Raw genomic sequence first — 26,795 nt, 5'->3', positions numbered from 1 at the left:
AATGTATTAAAATAAAAGTCTCTTCCACTAAAACATTCACTAGAATTATCAAATCTTCACCAGTGAAGTGCAGTCATTAGATAGATGGATGGGTTTTTACTCATCCTATCATTTTTAATCGTCATGGAATTACATTTATCCTCCCTAAACCAGTACAATGTATGCTTTTCTTGGTTCAGTAGAAAGGGATGCATCCAAGGAAAGATAAATTATTCCTTTATCACCAAAACATTTATTAAATGTCTATATTTTTAGGGGGCTGTGCTGAGTGTTATAAATGGGAATTAATTAGGCTAAATTCCTGCCTCTATCTCTATTACAACAGAAGATAGACAACAACGTTGCAAGAATTTTAAGGCCATTCATTCAACATGGGGATGCGTTCAACATGGGGATGCAAACAGATAAGTTTTTACCATGAACATTTGCATCCTTGAGCACAGTATATTAGTGTACTGGGTGAAAAGGGTGATGCATGCCATGTGATTAATTGCCTCTCACCAAACATGGTAAGAAAGATCCCTGCCAAAATCCTATGACTCGACAGAGTGCTGTCCAAATGAGATCATGATAAGAAGGAGTAGGCACAGTGGGTTTTTTTTTTAATCATCCATATCCAATCTCAGAAATTACTAAAAGAAAGGGATTTCCAGCTTGCATCTGCTTTATACATTTTAAAAATCCTTTATATGCTGTGGGGAAAAATGTTAAACAAGGAATAAACTAGTTATTGGCAAACATCACAGAGAGGCACACTAGAGTAATGGAAACGTCTCATACTCATAGAAATTTAAGCACATGCTTAGAGAATTATACACATTTTGTATATTACATATACTCAATGCACTAACATATTATTTACTCTACCTATATTCCCCATCTCTACATGGGAAGATCCTATTAATCTTACCACATCTCTCTCTCAAACTCATTCCTTCTTCATTTGTTTCAGGACAATCAAATTAACATAAGTTGTGGATCATTTTGTTCTCGATAATTACAATAACCTCCTAGTCATTTTTTTGATTTTCCATTATTGTATTTCATACAATATTGCTTCTGAGGAAGAAACTCACTTCAAAGCAAAAAAAGTACAAGAATGGGCTCATGCTCATGGATTTCACTGATTTTACTATGTACCCCACCAGTCTGAAGCAGCTGGCTTGATAGAATGATGGAATGTCCTTTTGAAGACTGAATTACAGCACCAGCTAGGTAATAATACCTTTCAGGGCTGGAGCAAGATTCTCCAGAAGGCTCTGATTCAGCGTCATTATATGGTACTGTTTCTCTGATAGCCAGGATATATAGGTCTAGGAGTCAAGGAGTGGAAATGGGAGTGGCATCACTCACAATTACCCTTGGTGACCCGCTAGCAAAATTTTGGTTCCTGTTTCTGCAGCTTTAAGTTCTGTCAGCCTAAAGGTCTTAGTTCCACAGAAACAAATGCTTCTACCAGGAGACACAACAATGATTTCATTGTATTGGAAGTTAAGACTGCCACCTCGCCATTTTGGGTTCCTCATGCCTTTGAGTCAACAGGCAAGAAGAAAGTTGTGGTGTTGGCTGGGATTATTAATCCTGACCATGAAGGGGAAATTGAACTAATCCTCCTCAATAAAGGTAAGGAAGGGTATGTCTGAAATCCAGGAGATTTCTTAGTGTGTCTCTTAGTATTATCATACCCTACAATTAAAGTCAACGGAAAACTGTGACAATCCAATTCTGGCAGAACTACAAATGGCCCAGACCTTTCAGGAATGAAGGGTTAAGTCACCCTATCAGGTGAAGAACCATCAACAGGTAAAGAACCAAAATACATATATTTTTCTCCTTGGCGGTAGAAAAAAGATACCCCTTTGAACATGATTTTCTTTGAACATCCATTAAGTATCAGTGTATTACAAACCAAAATATTCCTTAGCCTTTATTTATTTCATTTGGCATCTAACCTCATAAACTATGGTTTGACAGATGATCCAACCAAATTATTGTACATTTTAGTTAAATATTTTAGGATAATGGTTCATAAAATAATCATCGGGATCAACTACTCTGAGCTGAGCCTCTAAAAAGTCTTGGTACAAAAGTTCTAAGCGATCATATCCATTCTGCACCGTAGGGGAAGTAATCACAAATTTATTTTGGTCATGTCTATGTTAGTCAGTATTTTTACTTTCCTGCTATTCAGAAGACTGAATATTAATAAACATAAATATTTGTGATTGTTAGAACCGAATGCAAAATGAAGCAATGTTGTTTCTACATTTTTATGTTGAAAATAAACCAGATTTAATTTTTACCCTACATGGGATAGGAGAGAATACACAAATCAATTTCATTCTGAAATGAGACAAAGAGATTCTGGCATTTGTTAGGACTGTCTAAAAGTAGAAAAAAAAAAAAAAAAAACTAGATATTTGCTTTAATGGGATAATACTGTGTTTTCATAGGTACCACAAAGCTATTTCCATAGCTTTCAGTGGGGGCATATTGTTTTAATCGCCTCTATAGTGACTGCTATGGTTTTGTCTTGGTTCACTCACATTAAGTTGCCGAATCCCTATTTGTGTACATAGACTTGCATTTATAAATATATGCCTGGTGTCTGTTAATGACCTTCCACTGACCAACTCTGCACAAATATCTCTTATCTGAACATTTAGAGCAAAGTTTGGTAAACAGTGCAAAATTCAGGAGAGAAGACATAAATCAAAACTAAAATAATAAGTTCAAAGCCTTGAACTCTTGCAATATATTGTTTTTCAATCTTGGGAGTCATTGAAATGATTACAGAGACCCAAACTATTTGAAATGCATGTCTAAAATCTAACCGGGATGCAACCACATTTGAGTAAAAGGCTATTAAAATGATGAAGTCATTATATTGTATCCAAGGATAAAAGACATTGTAAATATTTAGTCTTTCACAGTCACAAACCACTTAAATGAATGAATATAGTCTATTCAATGGTTTCTGGTTCTAATTGCCGCCAGGAAATGTCAAATTCACATGCTGTCCCAGAACACAAGATTTAGCTTTTGGATTTTTAATTTAGCTAAAAGATGTGTAAAAGCACACAGTCATTCAGATCTCTATAGGCTCCAAATCTGTGTAAGATTATATACAAATAATGTTTAAGCTAGCATTGGCAATCACATTGGCTAACTAACTTTAATGTAATTAATTGTATTTTTGTTTTTTATTTTTTTTAGGGAGAAACAAAAATAATGAAGGATGAAAATTTGGAGAGGCACTATTTTCAGTAATAGTCTTATAAATGAGGTAAGGCTCAAAGTTGCCAAAATGGAATCTGGAAATAAAGATTCATCAGCCTTATGTCTAAAGTAAATCATAATTGTTCTGAAAATGATTAACGCTGGGTGACAGCCAATGTTCCTTTGATAAAATAGTACTTAGTCTGATGCTACAATTGAGTAGACAGGAAATGGCTCACCTTTTGGTAATGAATTAACTCTTTCGTACAGGCCTATAGTAATTCCAAAACATAAGTTACAAAAATGGCTCAGATGCCAGGAAATTAAACAGAGTTTCCCAGGATAGCAGACAATTGGGTGTGTGCGTTTTCTTTTTACTTTTTTATTTTTCTTTGCTTTTTCTTCTTATCAGTATATTTGACAAACAATGTACCTATTGCTCAAGGAGCTTCCTATAATTTCTTTGCGGATTTGGCTGCATCAAAGTAGAAGTTAGTAAACAACAACATAACAGTAGTATTCAGTGACTTTTTACTTTGCAAAATTGCACAAAATGTTTTTAATAACTTTGTAATAAGGTGGGATCCAGGCAGATCAAATTCTCATAATTTGTCAAAGGTAGCCATTAAAATTGTAATAATGTATTGGAATTTCTTGATTCCTGGAGTGCAAAAAACTATTAAGCTGGGTTTCTGTCATCATATAGTGTATTTAAATGCTTCTTTTAGACATGTCTTTGCATTTCACACCACACTTCCTATATGCAATATTGCCAAGCTCAGTCTCTTTCTTCCCATGGGCATAACTTAAATGCATCTAGAAAATGATCTGAACTGTAGAGTGCGTATCATTTTAAACTGGAGAGAAGAATAAAGCCTTGGAGACAGCACAGTATGTGGTTGTAGTAGTCCAAGTTAAAAATGACCTAAGTATCAACGAGGGATTTGAATGCTAGACTAGTGTGGTTATTAATGGACAAATACTCTTTCCTCAACCAAGGAACTGCTTCTATTCCTTGTAGTTATGGGAATAGGAAATGGAAAGAGACAACACTTTACTGGCAGACACATTACTGACCCTGCAGAGGCAGCAAGAAAAACGAGCAGAGAAAGCTTCAGAGAAGAGAGTCCTGCCAAGCAGAATGATTGCTTCAGGAAGTACAGGATTCCTTGGACATGATGGTGACTGGGTTGGGTAACCACCTAACAGAGTAGAATGGATCAATCAATGGGTTGTTGAATCAAATCATCCTAGAATGTTGAAATCACTGGGAAAGAAGCAAAGGCATCCTGATTCCTGCCATTTCTGACTCATGGGTATTTGAGAGAGCCAACCTCTCACTTCACTTAGGACACATTGACAGCCATTTGCTAGCCATATATCTGGCATGGTCTTGAATTCAAATATTCATTCTGTAATCAGAAAATGTCTTGATGTTTTGCTTTCATAAGTATAGCTATCAAAATAATATATTAATAAAATGCAGTTTTTAGACCACTGTAACTCTTCAAGACAGTTCTTAAAATAAATAAAATGGTTAGGAGGTTTTTTAGTTACAGATTTTAGCAAATATATTTAAGTTAGAAAAAACAAACATTAAATATATGTTTTTAGATTTATATTTAGCTTATTTCACATATCAACTTTGCTAACTTATAACAGTAATCAAATTTTATGAAAAAACATATTTGGAACTAGGTTCAATACAATCTAATGCATAAAAGACACGAAGGAGAAATAAATAGTGGAAGAACATAAATACAAATGATTAAATAAGAAAGCAAGCCATGTTATTACAGGCTAAATAATACCTAGAAATGGTCCCCACTTGAAAGCAGATACTTTGTTTTTCCTCCTCTCTCTTTCATTATGCTAGAGGGAATCTAGAGCATAGTTGACCCTGGAAACAAAGACAAAATTAAAGGAGTCAGACAGAGGGAAAACCAGTACTCACCTCTGCTATCTTGAACTTGAGAGATAAGTAGAAAGTTTCTGAAAAAAGATGACTTTTATAGAACTGTGTTTTTTAGATGCTTAAAATTCTTCCACTAATCATGCATTCTTCCACTTGTGATATATTATTAAATTCTAGAACAGAAATTTATCAAGGCTTTCTGGGTCTTCAAGAAACAATTTATATAAATGAAACTGCCCCTGGAAAGGATCATAACATAATCAGCAGACACTTGGCCAGTTTTCTTTATAATAATGTAAGAAAATCTATGTTTGCTGGTAAGGAAAAATAAGATGGTCTTCTAAGGAGCTGTGAATAAAGAAAATTAGGTACCTGAATTGGGAAGAAATGAAAATAGAAAGGTATCAGAGATGGGCTTTCCCTGGATCTATGCCTTTTCTGCAGTTTGCTTCACTCTACGTATAAAGGGGTCCAGCTCTAGCTGTTCTTCCCTAATGATATTATTGGCAGTCAGCTGAATGTCTGCACAGAGAATGTCACAGTCACGGCAGGATTTTTTCTGTATTGAAAAAGCAGAAACCAAGTTCTTGGCACTCCATCAGAAGAGATGTGATTTCCTAACTAAAGCAGAATGCTCAATCAGAAGAGTTTTTGGAACTTTTCCCTCTGCCATGGAACCTGGTGAATGGTTTGTGTTTTTCCAAAATTACTTGAAATTTAGCTGCTGGGAGGCTATGCCGGCCGTTCCAATTTTTCTTTCAATTTTGCATTTTATTGGATGCTTCCCTCAAGTCTTCCAGCATAGTTCAGTCATTAGTCAGAGCTGGAAGGTTTATTATTTATTTTGACAGTCACCAGCCTATTTTGTCAAACCATACACATTACTGCTCCATTTGACAGGTGTTACTCTTAAAATCCTTCAGTTTATTTTCCCCCTTTGTGTGAGGCTTCTATGTCTACTGTCTTGTTTACTTTCCCAAAGGAAGCACAATACATTTTCTGGTTGATAAAAGCTTGATTTTGTTGCTACTTTTCGGTGACAGATTAAGCAGCCATTGGTCAAAAACTTTTTTTCTTGATTTAATCAAAATTTTGGTGAAGTGTTTACACTAGGAACCATTAGGAAATAAAATAAAACAAAGAAAGAATAGTGAATGTAGTGTAGGTAGAGGCAGAAAAACATTGCCATTTTACCTGCAATGTGCGTACTGCAGGGAATATCGAAGTTAGAATTTCTTAAGAGCTCTAAGGTTAATTGTGTATTACAAACTGCCATAGAAGAAAACAGAGGGAGCTCTGATGACATAGAAGAGAGCACTATCCAGATTAGAAAGTCAGGTAGGTCCTCCTGGAGAAGACGACAGCTAAATTGATTTGTGAAGATAAATAGTAATGCAGACAAAAGGAGATGACGGGATGGGCAATCTGTGTGGATGCCAATATAGGAAGGATGGTGAATCTGATTTGAATATATTGCTTATAACATATCATGAAAACATTTGTGTGTGTGTGTGTGTATATATATATTTTTTTTTTCTGATGTTTGTGACTCATCTCTGTTACCCATTTAGTTCTCTAATTTCCTTTTCTGCTCAAATGTTATGTCTTCAGGAAGCCTTCTCTGACCACCCAATGTAAATACTTCTCTACCACTTCCTTGGTAGCTCTCCATCTTTAAGCCTTGCTTCGTGTTTCTCTTTTCCTTTCTTTTCTTTTCTTTCTCTCTTTCTTCTTCTTCTTTTTTTTTTTTTTTTTTTTTTTTGAGACAGAGTCTTGCTCTGTGGTCAGGATGGTGGGCAGTGGTGCAATCTTGGCTCACTTTAACCTCCTAGGTCTCCCAGGTTCAAGCGATTCTCCTGCCTCAGGCTTCTGAGTAGCTGGGACTACAGGTGCACACCACCACACCCAGCTAATTTTTGTAGTTTTAGTAGAGACATGGTTTCACCATGTTGGCCAGGATGGTCTCGATCTCTTGACCTCGTGATCCACCGTCTAGGCCTCCCAAAGTGTTGGGATTACAGGCACGAGCCACCGCCCCCAACCTGCTTTATGTTTCTTATGGGAATGCTTCATTGTCTGTCAAGAAGGAAAGCAAATATTTAATAAACTAATTGTTGTTAGTCCCCTTCTGATTCTTAGCTGTACTGTGCAACACACTACTTTAATGCTCAGTGGCTTAAAATGCAACCATTTATTAGTCAGGATTCTGTTTTCCAAGAATGAGAGCAGGACTTGTCAGGGATGGCTCATCAGTGCTCTGTGATCTTGGCTGCATCTACTCATTCAGGTGGTAGTTGGGGTATAGGATCAAAGGTGACCTTACTCACATGTCAGGAACCATGGTGCTGGGCTGCTGCTGGGGTCCTTTTATTCACATGGCCACTTTCTCCAAGTGGATAGCCTAGACTTCTTTTCTAGAAGCCTTAGGATAGCAAAATAATGAAATAATCAGGTTCTATGTCTCTTAAAGTCTAGGCCCTGAACAAGCACAATCTCACTTCCACCACATGGTTAAATCAAATCCAAAGCCTATCCAGATTGAAGGAGAAGATAAATAAATTCCATTTTTTTTAAAACATGAGGAGTAGCATGTACCTGCAGGCAAGGGAGAGATTGTTACAGTCATTTTTGCCAACTATTCTGCATACTCTCTAGAATTCAAACTGCTCAGGGACATAATCTAGTTGTGTGGAATCAAGAATATAGTTGCTCATTTATTGACTTTTCATCATGTCCACATTGAAGCACAATTAAGTACCATATTCACATCTCCAGTCCTGATTTATTTTTTATTGTGACAGGTTCTTGCTTTGTCACTCAGGCTGGAGTGCAGTGGCACAATCCTGACTCACTGCAACTTCAGCCTCCTGGGCTCAAGCCATCCTTCACCACAACCTCCCAAGAAGTTGGGAAGTTGGGAGGGACTACAGGTTTATGTCACCATGCTTGGCTAATTTCAATTTTTTTTTTTTTTTTTTTTTTTGGTTGCCCAGGCTGGTCTCAAATTCCTGGGTTCAAGTGATTCTCCCACCTTGGCCACTCAAAGTACTGGAATTACAGGCATGAGCCACTGTGGTTGGCCCTCAACATATTTTTAAACTAGAATTTTTAAAAAATGGTCTCTGTTTATTGGACATTTATATTTATATGCCCTAGCCTTGCTTCAGAAACAATAATATAACAACAAATTCATCTTTCCTCCCATTTTATTTTTTTCTTCCAATTTTTTCTGCTCTGTAAATGGTATTCTTTCAGACTTTTATTATCACGAAGGATTTAAAATGTGAAGTTACCTTTCTCTCTCTCTTTCTGTCTTTTGTTTTTGCAATCAGATGGACCCAAAATCATATTTGAAAATTGGTTCTACTATGTACTGACAATGTGAAATTGAGTAAATCACTTAACCTTTCTGAACCTATTTATTCTTCATTTAAAACTGACAGAATATCTTCATCTCAGGGTTGTTCTACAGATTAGTTAAAAGAAAACTTTGTAGACAGACTGAAGAAGTTGTTAAGCACTCACTAAATGTAAATTTCCAGCTTTTGAAAGTTTTTTTTTCTAGTGATTATGTTCTCCATGTGCTATTATTAACATTTTATAGATATTCTATGTCTCTACAACAAAAGAGTAAACTCCTTGAAGACAGTGACTCTAGAATTCTTAGGGTAGGGTCCTACATACTTAGAATTTGGAGCATGATAAACTCTGTCAAATGAATCACACTAACATCAATTAAAAAGCATGAACATTTTGTGGGGGAGAGTAAACATAAACTCACTGCTTTGTTGAAAATTAGGCAATGTAGGCAATGTATATTGTCATTTTTATTGTTGTTAGTTTGCATTCTACATTATGCTGTGTTCTCTATAAAGCAAACTCTCTTTTAAAAGAAAAGTCCGTAAGAAAATAAGAGGGCTTGTGTAAGGGGAACTACTGATTTTGACAGTCAGAGGAGAGTTTTTAAGACATAATACCAGATGTTGGAGTGATTTTGGTAATCACATCCCTTTTAGCTTTGCATGAAGATCTTTATACCTCCTTTTTAAAAGTTCAATAATATCACAGCAATACATTTTTAAGCAAATATATTTTAGAGACCAAATGCTTTTTTTTTCTTCTCTGAAATATGATTATTTCAATTACTAGTAGCAACAATTAATCACTGACTGATTCATCAGCTTGCAGCTGGGATTATAGAGCTGACTTCCCTTTTTTTTTTTATTCCTGTTCTACTCTGCTCAGCAGGGATTGAGTGATAGCAAACTAATAACCTTTCCCTACCCTTAGTACTTTTTCTTAATACTAGCAAAGAAGAAAATTTTAAATATTTTCTCAAGTTCATTTTTAGCCCACACAACTCATTTTTATTAAGCTTTACTGAGATATACATGACAAATATTTTATCTATGTATATAATGATGTAATGCTTTGATATACATATATGTTATTAAATGATTTCCAAATCAAGTTAATTAACATATCCATCTACTTATGATTTAGTAAATTTCAAGTATACATTACTATTAACCTTAGTCATCATGCTGTACATTAGGAATCCAGAAATCATTTATCTCATCATTGCAATTGTAAACTTTTTGTAATTATGTATCCCCATTATTTATCCCCATTTCCCCCACCTCAATCACCTATTTGCAATTATATATCCCCAATATATTCCCATTTCCCCAACCTGAATCCCTGGTACCCAACCTTCTAATCAGTTTTTATGAGTTCAACTTTTTTAGATAAGTGAAATCATGCAGTATTTGTTTTTCTGTGTCTAACTTATTTCACTTAGCATAACGTCTTCTAGGTTCATCCATGTTGTTGCAAATGACAGAATTTCTTTCTTTTTTAATGCTGTGTAATATTTCATTGTATGTATATATTTTATACATATATACACACACACTAAAATGTCTTCATTCATTAATTGACAGACACTTAGGTCATTCTCATATCTTGGCTATTGTAAATAATGCTGCAAGAAACATGAGAATGCAGAGATCTCTTTGAGATAGTGATTTTATTTCCTTTGAGTATATTCACAGAAGTGGAATTACTGGGTCATATGGTATTTCTACTTTTATTTTTTTGAGAAACCTCCATACTGTTTTGCATAATGTTTTTACTAGTGTATATACCTCTCAATAATATATGAGTTTCCTTTTCTCCACATTCTCACTATACTTATCTTTTGACTTTTCAGTAATAGCCATTGGCAGTGGAGCAAGATGGTGGAACAGAAGTCTACAACTTTTATCCCCCTGTAGGAACACAAAATTTTAACAACTACCTAAACAGAGGAAAGCACAGTCACAAGAATTAAGAATCAGGTAGGCCATCACAGTACTTTGTTTTAGCTTGATATTGCTGAAAGAGAGGCATTAAAGAGGGTAGGAGAGACAGTCTTAAATTGCCAACACCATGCCTCCCCCATCTCCCAGCATGGTCCTGTGGGGCAAAAAGAGTCTGTCTCCTTTAGTGAGAAACAGGGCAGTGACTGAGGGACCTCACACTGAACTTCATACTGCCCTGTCACAGCAGAAAGAAAAGACATGCTGGGCTTAGCCAGTTCCCAGGCCTGAAGGGAGCCATAGACTGGCCCTAGACAGAGGCAAATTGCCCATTCTAGTGGTTGCAACTTGAGTGTATTGGCAAGCCTTGCGAATGGAGGCCAAAGTTCTCTGGTGTCCTAGCTAAACCAGAAAGGCAGTGTAAGAAACAAGGACTGCAATTCTTAAGCAACGCCTAGTTCTGGGTTGGGCTCAGAGCCAGAGGACTAGGGTGGCACATGATCTGGTAAAACAAGAGCTGGGGCAGCCAAAGGAATACTTGTGACACCATTTTCCCAAATCTAGGCAGCACAACTGATAGCAATGAAGATGACTCTTTCCTTCTGCTTGAGGAGAAGACAGTAAAGAGTAGAGAGGACTTTGCCTTGCATCATGCATACCAGCTCAGCCACAATAGAATAGGGCACTGGGCAGGGTTGTGAGGCCCCCATTCCAGAACTCTAGATCCCAGACAACATTTCTAGACACACCCCAAACCAAAAGGGAATCTGCTGCCTTGAAGGGTAGGACCCAGTCCTGGCAGGATTCATCACCTACTGGGGCTCCTTTAATCAGTAGGTCCTGAACAACCAGGAGGGATACCCAGGTAGTACATGATGGACCATGGGCTGTGAGACATGTTGGCTTCAGGTGAGACACACCACATTCCCAACTGTTGTGGCTACAGTGAAAGACTCCTTCTGTTTGATAAAAGCAGAGGGAAAAGTAAGAGGTCTTGTCCTGCACCTTAGCCACAGTGGGATAGAGCAACAAGCAGGCTGTTGGGGTCCCTAAGTCCAGGCTTAGGCTCTCAGTCAGGTTTGTGAACCTTCCCTGGGCCAGAAGCCTAAGTCCCAGGTCTGGTAGCATTCACCACAAGCTGACTGAAGAGCCCTTGGGGCTTTAAGTGAGCATCAGCAGTGACCTGACAGAATCCCCTGTGGGCCAGTGATGGCAGTGGCCACAGGGAAAGGCTCCTCTGCCTATGAAAAGGGGAAGGAAGAGCAGGATAGACTTTGTACTGTGGTTTGAGTGTCAGCTTAGCTACAGTAGAATAGAACATTAGGTAAATTTCTAAGGTTTTTGACTTCAAACACTGGCTTCCAGACAGAATCTCTGGACCAACCTGGGACCTGAGGAAACTCACTACCCAAAAGGGAAGGACAGAAATGAGGCTGGCTTCACCACTTGCCAATTGCCAAGCCCTAGAATCTTGACTGAACATAGGTGGTAGTTAGGTAGAGGTTACAGTGGGCCGTCGGTGAGATTGAGTGCTGTGTTGACTTCAGGTCTGACCCAGTGTAGTTTCAGTGGTGGTGACCACTGAGGTGCTTGCATCTCCACAGCCCAGTTTCAGGTGGCTCACCACACACACAGAGAGACTTTGTTTGGGAGAAAGTAAGTTAAGAGAACAAGAGACTCTGCCTGGTAATCCAGAGAATTCTTCTTGATCTTATCCAAAAATCACCAAGGAAGTACCTCTTCTAGTCTGCAAGAACCATAGCATTATTGGACTTGGGGCCTAAATCCTTTCAAATACTTGAAAAATCTTCCCAAGAAGGACGAGCACAAACAAGCCCAGATTGCAAAAAATACAATAAATACCTAACTCTTTAATGGCCAGACACCAACAAATATCTACAAGCAACAAGACCATCCAGGAGAATATGATCACAGCAAATGAACAAAATAAGGTACCAGGGTCAATTCTAGAGAAACAGAATTTTTCTGACCTCATGGAGGTCACAGAGATATGTGACCATTCAGACAGAGGACTCAAAATAACTGTTTTAAGGAAAATCAGAGAAGTTCAAGATAACACAAAGAAGAAATTCACAATTCTATCAGATAAATTTAACATACAAATTGAAATAATTAAAAAGAAGTAGAAATTCTAGAGTTGAAAAATCCAGTTGACACACTGAAGAATGTCAGTTGTCAGAGCCTCTCAATAGCAGAAGAAAGAATTAATGAGCTTAAAGACAGGCTATTTAAGATACAGTCAGAATAGACAAAAGAAAAAAGAATGAAAAGCAATGAAGAAGGCCTACGAAATCTAGAAAATAACATCAAAAGGGCAAATCTAAAACTTATTGGCTTTATAGAGAAGGTAGAGAAAGTGATAGAGGTAGAAGGTTTATTCAAAAGAGTAATCTTTTTTAAGAAAACCTGTTATGTCTATAGTCTGAAATTATTGAATATTGCATTCTTAAAAAACACACATTCATAACAATTGTACAATGTAACTTTCTATTTCACTCTAAAGCATAAAAGCCAGAAGATGTATTTCTCAGATTTTCAAATGACATTCCAAAATTATATATTCTTTGCATATTTTATCTCATTTGACAATACAAGAACAACAAAAGTAAAAAAAGAAAGAATAATATCATCAGACAACTTCCCAAACCTAGAGAAAGATATCAACATTCAAGTACAAGAAAGTTATAGAACATGAAGCAGATTTCACCCAAAGAAGGCTACCTCAAGGCATTTAAAAATCAAACTCCTGAAGGTCAAGCATAAAGAAACGGTCTTAAAAGCAGCAACAAAAAAAGAAACAAATAACATACAATGGAGCTCCAATACATCTGGCATCAGACTTTTCAGTAGAAACTTTACAGGCCAGAAGAAAGTGGCATGACATTTAATGTACTGAGTTAAAACAAACAAACAAACAAAACTTTTTACCTTAGAATAGCATATCTGGGAAAATATCCTTTAAACATGAAAGAGAAATAAAGACCTTCCCATACAAACCAAACCTGAGGAATTTCATCCACACAAGACCTGTCCTACAAGAAAAGCTACAGGGAATTCTTCAATCTGAAAGAAAATAATGTTAATGAGCAAGATGAAATCACCTGAAGATATAAAATTTACTGGCAATAGTAAGCACACAGAAAAACCAGAATATCATAACACTATAATCCTGGTAGAGAAACTAAAGGGGAAAAACTAAATGATGAATCAATCAAATTTTATAACTACAACTTTTTAAGACATGATACAATAAGTCATAAAGAGAAAAAACAAGTTTAAAAAGTTAGAGGACAAAGTTAAGGTGTAGAGTTTGTATAGTTTTCTTTTGCATGCTTGCTTGTTTGTTTATGCAATCAGTGTTCACTTGTTAGCAGTGTAAAATAAGGGATTGTAAAATAGCATTTGCAACCCTCATGCAAAACTGAAATTGAAAAACATATAACGGATACACAAAATATAAAATAGAAGATATTAAAGCACAACACTAGAGAAAATAACATTCGCTAAAAGGAAGACAAGAAGGAAGGAAACAAGAACACAAAACAAATAGAATATAAATAACAACATAGCCAGAGTAAGTCTCTACTCATCATCAAAATAACATTGAATGTAAGTGGACTAAACTCTCCAATCAAAAGACATAGAGTGGCTGAATGAATAAAAAAAGAAGACCTAATGATATGTTGCCCACAGAAACACACTTCACCTATGAAAAGTCTACACACAGACTGAAAATAAAGGGATGAAAAGAGATATTCATGCCAATAGAAACCAAAACAAAGCAGGATTAGCTACACATATATCAGACAAAATCGAAATCAAGACAAAAACTATTAAGAAAAGATGAAGAAGATCATTATATAATGATAAAGGAGTCAGTTGAGCAAGAGAGATAATGATTGTAAATATATATGCACCCAACACTGGAGCACTCATATATATTTATAAAACAAATATTACTGGAGCTAAAGAGAGAGATAGACTCCAATACAATAATAGTTGGAGGCTTCAATACCCCACTTTCAGCATTGGACAGATCTCCCAGACAGAATATCAACAAAGAAACATTGAATTTAATTTGTACCACAGGAAAAATTGACCTAATAGATATTTATAGAACATTCTATCCAAAGTCTGCAAAATTTATTCTTAGCACATGAATCAATCTCAAAGATAGACCAGACCATATGTTATGTCAAAAAACAAGTATTAAAACATTGAAAAAAAGTGAAATAATGTAAAGCATTTTCTCTGCCACAGGAAAATAAAACTAGAAATCAATAAAAAGAGATTTTGGAAACTATACAAAGACAAGAAAATTAAACAATATGCACCTAAATGACCAGTGGGTCAATGACAAAATTAGGAAAGAAATTGAAAAAAATTCTGAAACAAATGACAATGGAAACAGAACATACCAAAACCTATGAGATTCAAATGAAACAAGCACTAAGAAGTAAATTTATAGCCATAAGTATCTACATCAAAAAGTAGAAAAAAATCAAATGAATAACCTAATAATGCATTATAAAGAATTAAAAAATCAAGAACAACAAAACCCAAAATTAGTAGAATAAAATAAATTATAAATATTGGAGCAGAAATAAATGAATTTGAAAAGAAGATAACAATTTAAAAGATTAACAAAATAATACTGATTTTTTAAAAAGATAAATTGACAAACCTTTAGCCAGATTAATGAAGACAAAAGGAGAAGACCCAAATAAATAAAATCAGAGATGAAAAAGGAGACATTACAACTGATACTGCAGATAGCCAAAGGATCATTAGTGGCTACTATGAGCACCTATTTGCAAAAAAATTGGAAAATTTGGAGGAAATTGATAAACTCCTGGACACATGGAACCTACCAACATTGAACCATGAAGAAATCCACAACCTAAACAGACCAATAATAAGTAACGATATTGAAGCCATAATAAAAAGTCTCCAGGAATGGTTTCACTGCTGCATTTTACCAAACATGTAAACAGGAACTAATACTGACTCTACTTAAACTATTCCAATAAATAGAGGAGGAGGGAACACTTCTAAACTCGTTCTATGAGACCAGTATTACCTTGACACCAAAGCAGACAAAGAAACATCATAAAAAGAACACCGCAGGCCAATATATCAGATGAATATTGATGCAAAAATTCCAAACAAAATACTAGCAAACAAAATTAAACAATAGATTTAAAAAATCATTACAATCAACTAGGATTTATCCCAGTGATGCAAGAATAGTTCAACATATGCAAATCAATCAATGTGATACTTCATATCAACAAAATGAAGAAGAAAACAACCACGTGATCTTTTCAATGATGCTGAAAAGCATTTGATTAATTTAACATCTCTTCATTATAAAAACCTCAAAAACTGGGTATAGAAGGAACTCACCTCAATATAATAAAAATTGTATGTGACAAACCCACAGCTAGTATCATACTGAATGGGGAAAAAATGAAAGTCTTTCCTTTAAGATTTGTAACATGACAAAAATTCCCACTTTCACCTCTGTTATTTGACATAGTACTAGAAATCCTAGCTAGAGGTATCTGACAAGGGAAGGAAATAAAGGGCATCCAAATTGGAAAGGAAGAAGTTGAATTATCCTAGTTTGCAGATGATATAATATTGTATTTGAAAAAATTTAAAGACTGCAGCAAAAAACTATTCAAACTGATAAACAAACTCAGTAAGGTTGTAGGATCAAAATCAACATACAAAATTCAGTAACATTTCTGTATGCCAACAGTGAATTGCCTGAAAAAGAAATAAGGAAGTAAGCCCATTTACAGAACCACAAATAAAATTAAATACCTCATAATTAATTTGACCAAAGTGAAAGATTTCTACAATGAAAACTATAAAACACTGATAGAAGGAATTGAAGAGGATCTCCAAAATGGAAAGCTCTTCCAGGTTCACGAATTGGAAGAAGCAATATTGTTATAAATTCCATATTACCTAAAGCAATCTACATATTCAATGCAATCCCTATCAAAATATCAATGACATTATTCTCAGAAATAGAAAAACAATCCTAAAATTTATATGGAACCTAAAAAGACCCAGAATAATGAAAGCTATCCTGTGCAAAAAAAAAAAAAAAAAAATTATAACTGGAAGAATCACATTACCTGACTTCAAATTATACTACAGAGCTACGGTAATGAAAACAACATGGTTCTGGCATAAAAACAGACAGAAACCAATGAAACAAAATGGAGAACTCAGAAACAAATCCACACACCTACAGGGCACTCATTTTGACAAAGGTTCAATAATATATATTGGGCAAAAGACAGTGTCTTCAATGAATGCTATGACGAAAACTGGATATGTATATGCAGAAGAATGAAGTAGATCCTTATCTCTCATCATATACAGTAATCAAATAAAAATGGATTAAAGACTTTAAATGTAAGATATCAAACTATGAAATTACTACAAGAAAACCTTGGAGAAACTCTTCAGGACCTTGATCTGGGCAAAAATTTCTTCAGTAATACCCCATAAGCACAGGAAACCAAAGCAAAAATGGGCAAATAGGATTACAGCAAGTTAAAAAGCTACTGCACAGCAAAGGAAACAGTTAAATAAATGAAGAGACAATTCACAGAATGGGAGAAAATATTTGCAAACTACCCATCTGACAAGGCATTAATAACCAGAATGTATAAGGAGCTCAGACAGATGTTTAGGAAAAAATCTGATAACACAGTGGAAAAAAAAAAAAAACTGGCAAAATATTTTAATAGACAGTTCTCAAAAGAAGATATACAAATGGCAAGAAGGAATATGAAAAGGTGCTTAACATCATTGACCATCAGTGAAATGCAAATCAAAACTACAATGAGATACCATCTCACCCCAGTTAAATGGCTTATATCCAGAAGACAGGCAATAACAAATGCTGGAGAGGATGTGGAGAAAAGGGAACTATCCTACATTATTGGCAAGAATGTAAATTAGAACAGCCACTACAGAGAATGGTTTTTGAGTTTCCTCAGAAAGCTAAAAATAGAGCTACCATACGATCTAGCCATCTCACTACTGGGTACAGACACAAAAGAGAGGAAATCATTATATCAAAGAGATATCTGCACTCTTATGTTTGTTGCAGCACTGTTCACAACAGCCAAAACTTAGAAGCAAGTTAAGTGTTCATCAACAGATGAATGAATAAACAAAATGTGGTACTTATGCACAATGGAGTACTATCCAGTCATAAAAATGAATGAGATTATGTCATTGACAATAACATGGATGGAATTGAAGTGCATTATATTCGTTAAGTGTTGCCAGGCACAGGAAGACAAACATAGTAGGTTCTCACCTGTTTGTGGGATCTAAAACTGAAAACAATTGAACTCATGGATATAGAGAATCGAAAGATGGTTACCAGAAGCTGGAAAGGGTGATGGAGTGGTGGTGGGGATATGGGAATGGTTAATGGGTACAAAAAACAGTTAAAGAATAAATAAGACCTAGTTTTTGATAGCACAACCATGCAATTATAATTTAATTGTGCATTTAAAAATAGTTAAAAGAGTATACTTAGATTATAATACAAAGGATAAATGCTTGAGGTAATGGATACCCAATTTGCCACCATGTGATTATTACTCATTGCATTTCTATACCAAAATACCTCATGTATCCTATAAATATATGAACAAATAGAGTGAGGGTTCTCAATTAAATATTTCATAGATTTGTAAACTATCCACAAATGCCAAGAAACAATTTTTGTTGTGAGGAATTTTCTATACCTTATATCAGTTTCTTTAAGATATTAAAATAAATGTCCTTAGTGGGAACCAGAATCTTTCTTAAGGACAGCACTGAGTTACTTACTACATAATCACATTAATTTACTCACTTAATAATTTTAAAGTCCAGCATCAATTGGAAATGGTAGCTATAAGATCTTTAGACTAATTTTTTTTTCACTCTTTACAAAGTAACTGAAATCATAATTAGTAGACATTAGGAATATTATACTTGTCAACAACTTAGAAGGGTCTGAGATTTTACCCTATGCACATGACAACTTAGCTTGCCACAGTTTTATGTGTGGTGGCAAAAGACAGGAGATTTCTGGGCCAGAAACAGCAGACTTTATTACTAATAGCAATACCAGCAGTCAGAATATCAGCATTTATTTTTGCGCTCCACAGGCTAAAGCTAAGAGAGCTGAGTGCCTGCATACACGCAGTGGTTTACATTATACAGGAGGAAGTCTGAACTTAGGGAAATCAAATCTTTAAGGATGGGCAGTAATCTGCCTGATCTTTGCCTCCCCCCAAAAAATACTGTCTTTGTCATACTGAACAATAAACAAAACTTGTCTTTTACTTTGTAGGGGGAGATTATCATTACCTTCTTAGTCTTTTGCTGTACAATCTCCCTTGAAATGATAGTCCAGAACAATGGCTATTATTACCTCTTTTCTCTAAATGTGCAGACACATGTGAGACATATACAGAATTGTTTTTTGGCAATATTGTCTTCTTTACTCAATGCTATCTTAACTTTCAGCAAATTTTTCTATGAGTACACCAGTCTGACAGTCACACTAATTAATGTGACTGATAGAGGTTGGAACTAAATGTGTTCATTTTTTCTCATACAGCATTTAATTAAGGTTATGATCATTAGGACTTTGAGCAGCATTATGAGGCAATCTGTAGTATTGACATCAGCTGTGCTCCTCAGGGTCCCAGACTCAACCAGCTGACCAAATCTCATAAACCATTTGATCTACTTTAGAAATCCAGGTGTCACTCTCCTTAACTTTCCATATTGACCTTCCCACTTGGCCCAAGGCACTAATCCAGGTACAACAGGATGTGTTAAAGAATAAGAAGACTCTGCTTTGGCCTGCAAAGAGAAAATCTAGGGCAAAAATTGTCGATAACAAGCATGCTCACTCAGTAAAGACTAAACCAGATATATCCCAGGACCAAGGACCAAGGTGGTGCCTTGATCACTTTAACTAATATCAAAGACAAAATTTGTATTACCTTTTGAAATTAGGTGATTCCTATTGCAGGAAAACCTGCCTGTAGGGTGGGTATAAATAGCAAGTCAGCTTTCCTGGGAAGCACCTCTAAGTAACCAAGTATAGCTCATTTTGTAGAGAGAGGGCAGTCATTTGAGGGCTATGTGATCTACTGCGGGTGTTTCCTTAAACACTTGAAGGTATGCTATGGCCACTTTTAAGGTGACAATCACCATTTTGGGAGGAGAGACAAAGGGAATGCTTGGCTTTTACAAAAGAAATACAATCCCAAGAGTACATGTGGCACCCCTAAAAATAAAGTGCTGTTTACAATCACCCAGACCATCAAAGTGGGATCTACATAATGTAAGAGCACAGGTTAACATTGCTCTAATATCGCCTCCTGGCCAGCTGGCACTGCTTGGTTTCTCAATTTGGTTTGAGTAACTGAGTCTCTTTAATGTGTCTGAAGGTAAGGTCATAGGCAGTCGGTCTACTCAGTTCTGTATTTTCTCACTATCATCCAGATGACTTTCTCTACTCCACAAAATGACAAAACTATCACAATGGGAACGGGGTGAAGCAGATAACTAGAATTATTGATAGAAATTTTGCTGGAAAATATAGGGACTAGGGCCATCATTTGCTCTTTTGATAGATTTTTTGGTAAGGATAAAATAAATGGAAATTAATTTGTCATCAGGGCTGCCTAGTGGAAGATTACCAAGGGGCATTACAGACACAGAAATCAATTAAATTTAAGTGTGTGTTACAGTTTAGGAGAGCCATTCAAGGTAATTTTTCTTGAGGAGGGCTCCAGGCGTGGTCAGAAAGAAAAAAATAATAATTATTAATGTCACTACCTCATCCATGGCTTCTGGGGTCTAAGATTTTCCTTCTCTAGGTGCCAAAGTTGTTACTCTTTCTCTGCCAGCATAAAAGATCTGTGTCCTATTTTAATCTTCATAAAGAGTCTAGGTGGTTTAATAAGAATTAAGTTTGAATCCCTTAGGCCTCCTTTTGCCCAGGGAGCCACACAGAGTGCATACGAATCAGTCCAGCTTGGGATTGCTACTGGGAGAAAGTAACAAGTATCATGCCCAGTAACAATCAGAGCAGAATCTCAAACTTTCAGAATATGATTACATGACCTCATCTTTTTCACACTGATCATTACAGAGGAAGTAACTGAAAAGGAATGATGTTTCTAAGTAGCGCTACACTCAGTAGCCAAACTGCTTTATTAAAGTGTGCGGATAAGGAAAAGTTGAGGAAGGTATAGTCAGAAATCTTTTTGAGTTGATTTTTGAGAAGGTCATTCCAATGTTCTCCAATACCAGAGTCCCGTGAATGTTAGGGAATGTAGGAGGTCCATTGTATAACTTGAATATTAGCCCATTATTGTATACATTTTTGACAAAAAAAGTACAAGCATCAGTCTCTAAATTGTCAAGACATCTGAAAATATGACATAGACCAGTTACAAGAGCCACTATTGTGTGTGAACTTGGCTGATCAGGCATGGACCAAGCATTATAATCTGAAAAAACAAAAAAAAATCACCAGCTATGAGGCCTTGCTGATACCCTTGAGAGAAGACAACATTCTGGTCTAGTTAATGTGCCATAGCAGGGGAGTGGAATGCCCAGTGTGATGTGGTCTCTCCTACTATGAAACAAACATATTAACTTCTGGCAAGATATATATGCCTGGTATACAGTGGTAGACTGTGCATCATAAACTCAGGGTATTTTACTTTGTGCTCGATCTATAATGACAAATGTGTTGCTATGTCTTTTATGAGAATGGATCTAGACAGCAATGGTGGAAATCTGAGCAATGCAGGCTCAATTAGCAGACTGACTTCACCTGGTTTCCTCAGGGAACAAATCCTCATTATACATATCTCTACGAGTGACCCAGATGGTTCTATCAGCAGGGTGATTTGTTACCACAGTTTGTGGTCCTAAAGAGAGGCTTCTCAAGTCTGTCAGTCTGCAATTTACCAGGTAGGAGAACAAGTAGTTTAGATCATTAGCAAAAGCTCAAGAGACAGCAAACATAAAATAAGGTTATTCAAAGGGAATATTATCCTGAATTGAGGAACAATGTCCATGTTCAGTCTGAATAGTTGGTATTGCAGTCAAACAGCTGTAGCAGTCCAGAGGACACTGTCAGGTTCCTGCTGAGATGAGCCTTCAGTGAATCAGGCCCAGGAATTTAGGAGAACCTCTGTGAAGCAAGGACCTCATTATGACAGCACTTTGCTTCAGCTGGCAGAGTGAAGGATAAAGATTTCCTCAAAGAGATACTAACCTCTTTTGAAAATGAAAGGCGAAGATGCCACTGGGTCCAAACCAATAGCATTCTTGAATGTATTACCTTCATCTGACAAATGAGGTTTGTCGAACCCTTCCTTGTTAGTCATTGTTCATCACTGAATCCAAGTTAATCCAACCCCAAATGGTAACATTAGGCTGGAAAGTCACAAAACCTTCATAGATCAGGTATTTGGTTTTGACTAGTGTCCCATGCCAAACTAAGTGCTGTTTTTCAAAAGATATGTACTTTGCACCTGTGCCACCAAGGTGATGAATCCAAAACCCAAGGGACTCCTGTGGGTATAGGGGTGCTTCGCTTTTCCAAACACTCCAATCATCAAAATCATTAGCCACAGAAAATTATAGTTCAAAGAGATCAGTTGTGTAGAAAACATGCAAAGCTCACTGGGCAATTTTAAACATAAGCTTTTGGTCTGGGCCCCACTCAATGGATGCTTATCTGTGGACTAGTTAGTGTCATTTTCCAAGCAGAATGCTACTTGAGGCATGTACTATCTCCAGTATCGAAAGAGTTCAATAAATTGCTGGATCTCTTTTTGGAGATGATGTGGCAAAGACACAGTAGGTTTTATTTTTTTTTCTTGACAGCCAATAGGATTGAGAGCCTTAGTATGCACTCATATAGGGCCAAAATATTAATACTCCTTGGCTAGCAGGTCCCTACATTTTATTGAAGTTTTAAACCTCAGTAGCCACCCTTGTTAGTAGAAATGTAATATTACAACAATCAGGGCCCTGGACACTGAGAATTCTGACTGGTAACCAGCAGGATATCATCTGTTTAGTGAAAACTTCAGACATCAGATTATGGAGACATTAATGTTATTCTGGCCCACCCCCTGATAGCAAATGGCAAGGTGCCTCTTTTAGAGTACTGCAAATGTATATCGGAGGCCTTCCTGCATGAAGGCACATTGGTCTTTGTCCTTGGGTGCCAGTGGGATAGAAAAGAAAGTGTTGGCAATATTCAACATAACATACCAAGTGTCTTCAGTCTGTGCAATGGCTTTTGAGGCTGTAGCAGCAATGACTGGATATAAATTTTGCAATTATCAACAACCTGTGAGCCCCCATCTCCCACTGTCTTTTGCATTGCCCACGTGGGATTGTTAAATTTTGCAAGTCTTACTATCTTTGCTTCCTTTAAGACCTTAATAAAGGTTGTGACTTACATGTGCCTTCCTTGGATTATATATTTTTTCTGTCAGACTATCCTGAAGAGGATAGACAGATTAATTGGGAAATGAGTTCCATGTCCTACTAGTCCTTCTCTCCGTATAGCACTTTCTGAATGGTATAATTCAGTAAGGATTTTATAAGAATGTATAGTATCCATATATAAACCATTAACATCATTATACAGTGAAGTTGAAAGTGAAAACCACAACTATACATTAAATTTGCCCAAACGGTGGTATCCACAAGGCCGTATTAGCTGCTCTTCTCCACTGTATACCCAGCCCAAAAATCTCGTTAACTAAATTGGAGCATCTCTATACACACAGAACCCCAACAAGATGCTGAGTTGGGCACCTTTCCCCAAGAGAGCCGTGTAAGTTTGAGTTCCTGCCTTCCCCCAAATTACCTAGCATACCGAGACAGGCACATATGGCCTCAGGTCTTTCTTTTGCACAGGAATGCATAGAACTTACCCCAAAATCATATTTCTTCATAAAGAGGCTGAGAATGTGGTTGTGGAAAAGGAAGAATGAGAGGGCATGACATATTTATCTTCAACTGTGAGCAGAATGGTGACCACATATAACTTAACCAAATGAACTTCCAATGTTTTTAGTCCACCCAATGCCCTGTATTAGCAGCAACATCATCCTTACTGACACCATCTATTTTAGCTTTGTGGACCCCTTGATTCAACAGCCACATTGTTTTCAGTTACCACATTGTTTTCTGTTTGGGGCTGTGGAATTTATTTCCTTTGAATTATTTAGATTTGATGTACAGAGTGGTGTCTTTTTCTTTAGAGTCCACCTTACTCTAGAACATTTGCAGTACCATTGCCAAAATAACATCTCTTAATATCTTAAGAAATAACATCTCTTAAGATCAAGATTGTGTAGTTTCAACATAAGGCCTAGGATAATTTTCCATGATGGCATGGCTTCCCGCAAGAATTTATCTAGATTTATTTGGGTGTTTTTCCCATTCCTTAGTGGATCACTTTCATTATCACTATAAAGTCCATCCAGTGCATGCAGTAAATAGTAGCTAATGCCTCACCTGTCGTTTTCCCAAGGAGTCTGCCTTTGTTTCGGAAATCTTCCTCAGAGAGCCAGAGTTTCCACATAGAAGTCAGGACACACAACAACAATAGCAACAACGACAAAACCCTGAAAGGTTCTAGGTTTGACAGTCTAGACTACAGGAGAGACTAAGCCATAAAACACTCATCTGTTGTTATTCCTCCTTAGTAGCATTATATGCCCCACTCCTTCATCTCCCAAGTGAACCAGACACAATTTTAATGGTTTGCCTGATTTCTGCACATAGTGGTAATAAATTTCCCTCAATTCTTCCCCAGTGCATCTCTGTTGTCTGAAAGGTGACAGAACTTTCTACTGTCAAACCCCAGGACAATCTTACTACTAGTTATTACAAAGCTGCAGAGGTGAGGATTATCACCACATAGGGCATTCTCTTCATCCACTCACACAAAAATTAGCAGGGTAGTTGTCTTTGTACCTACTTCCCAGTGCTTTGTCTGAAACTATCTATTCAACTCACTTTAATTAAAAGTCGATGAAGTGAAGGACACTGTTATGCAGGTGACCATATATGAACCTCCCTCTATTCCTATTAGTTGGCCCAAAGACTAATCCTTCCTAATCTTTCTTTTTGCAAACAGAGAACATGCCTATGTCAGCATCCCATTTTTACCACCAAATTCCCAGGAAAACCGAAGGGTTTTGATCTTTCTCAACTAGCAAGTTATGCTGTCAATCTTTCATGGATACTCAGAGAAAAGAAAAAAAAAGTAATAAAGCCTTGGATAAGAAACAAAGGGCTTTATTATTTACAGAGGTTATAATAGCCAGTACATCAGTATTTATACTGGTTCTCCAAGCTCCAGTTTCCATAGGATAGCACAGCAAGGTTCAGGTGACATCTTTACATGCAATAAGTTACCCTACAGGAGAGGAAGCATGAGTTAGGGAAATCAAATCTTCCAGAGTGGGCGGAAAGCATCTCTGATTTTTACACAAAGAGAAACATGTTTTTACTATATTGAACAGTAAGAAAAATAGAGCAAATAGAAAAAAAAAAGAGAGAACTGACCTTTGCTTCAGATAAAAACACTCTCTCTACCTACTTAGGCTGTTTACTATACTAACATTTTTGAAATAATAATCCTGAGAAAAGTTGGACAGTGCCTCTGCTTATAAGACATGAAGAAATGTAGGAGACTCACGGAGAATTGTCTCTCCACAACATTACCCTGTCAAAATATATTTATATTAAAAGCATTCTCTCTCTGTCTTTCTCCCATCTCTGCATCTCTCTCTCTCTCTCTCTCTCTCTCTCTCTCTCTCTCTCACACACACACACACACACACACACACACACACACAGAGCAAAAACTGAAGTATTTTGTGGGTATCTTACAGCTTTAAAAGTATTCCCCCAAATTTTACAATGAAATATCAAGATGTTCATTTGGTGGGAACCTTAGAGTTTTAAAAATAGTTCACAGAAAAAAAAACTCTACTTTTTCAGTGATCATTAACAGTAAATGGAATGAATTCTAATCATATTAATATAATAGATAAGAATTATGACTGTAGAGAATAAATGGGAGACTGATATGTGGCAATTTTAAAAGAAAGAATTAGGAGCATTATGTGTAGCTAAGCAGATAGCTGGCTAAGGAAATGGGCTGCAATGAGAAAGTCTAAAGTATATTTGAAAAAAAGAAAACAATTTGAGTTAAATTTATAAATGAAAAGAAATCCAGTCAGTTAAGGTGATGGAGGAGGAGTGAGGATGAAGCAGTCCCGCTTCACTGAGCAAGATAATAGTCTACTCAGAGCATTCTGGACCCAGGAATTTTAGAGCCTAAAGATTTAAGGTGGCTATAAAAGAATGAATTGTAGTAGTTGACATAGGAAGGATGAATAAGGATATCAATTGAAGCCTACTCAATGTAAGAAAAATCTGGCAGTGTTTCAGAGATGATGATAGTCAAAACTATATACAGAAGGAGAAAAATTCTCTTAGAATTTTTCAGTATGGAAGCCATTTAACTCACATGGAAGTGAAGGTCTTTGAGACAGTCAGCTATTCCACAGGACATAAAGATCTGCTCTAGTGGGAGGTAACAGATATAGCCCTCCCAGCTTCTGTTTGAAGATATATGCAGCACAAGTTTAGAAAATGCCCATTATTATATTATTTTTATTATACCATAAATATTCATAGCATCATACCACAGAGGAAAATTGTGCCAAAGGAGAGATAGAATTCCAGCACCAATGAGCTTATGGAACAATGTAATATGCAGAAAGAACAGAAGGAGAAATGTAATATACTGACTTTTAATTTTTGTTTCAGACTGATGCTCATGGCTATCTAAAGCCATCCTCATCAGCAGAGGATCAAAACAAATTGTATCAGTACAGAAGGGAGGCACACCACAAAACTAAACCCCATTTTTGACAGGCTTATTTACTGCAAAATAGGATGAAAATGTAAGTATTACCACTTATAATTATGCTGTGCAGTCAAGTTTTGTCTTCCCTTTTTAAAAATGCATACATGTATTGTGGAAGAGATGTTGGATAATACCAGTTTATTCACTCAAGAAAAAAAAAAGAAATCTTTGTATGCTCTCACACAAGGTGTACACATAGGATGGGCACTAGCTTTTGATATTCCCACCTGGATCTGGTTTGAAATTGAGAAAGAAAAGGGCCAAATGCAGAAGTAAATACATCAAGACTTAGTCTTTCCTAAAACACATTTTGCGT

General features: G+C 36.4%; 1 long non-coding RNA gene across 1 annotated transcript; it reads left to right on the top strand.

The window, feature by feature from the left end:
* Positions 1-1,078: 1,078 nt before the first annotated feature.
* On the top strand, positions 1,079-26,513 carry LOC139363153 (uncharacterized). The gene is made up of 4 exons (XR_011623074.1): positions 1,079-1,623; positions 3,217-3,286; positions 10,347-10,473; positions 26,380-26,513. It is a non-coding gene; the product is annotated as an uncharacterized lncRNA (long non-coding RNA).
* Positions 26,514-26,795: the final 282 nt, after the last annotated feature.

The sequence above is a fragment of the Macaca nemestrina genome, chromosome 5, assembly GCF_043159975.1.
Source record: "Macaca nemestrina isolate mMacNem1 chromosome 5, mMacNem.hap1, whole genome shotgun sequence".
Classification (NCBI taxonomy): domain Eukaryota; kingdom Metazoa; phylum Chordata; class Mammalia; order Primates; family Cercopithecidae; genus Macaca; species Macaca nemestrina.
Note: the sequence above shows the minus strand (reverse complement) of the source record. Positions and strands in the feature narration are given on the sequence as shown.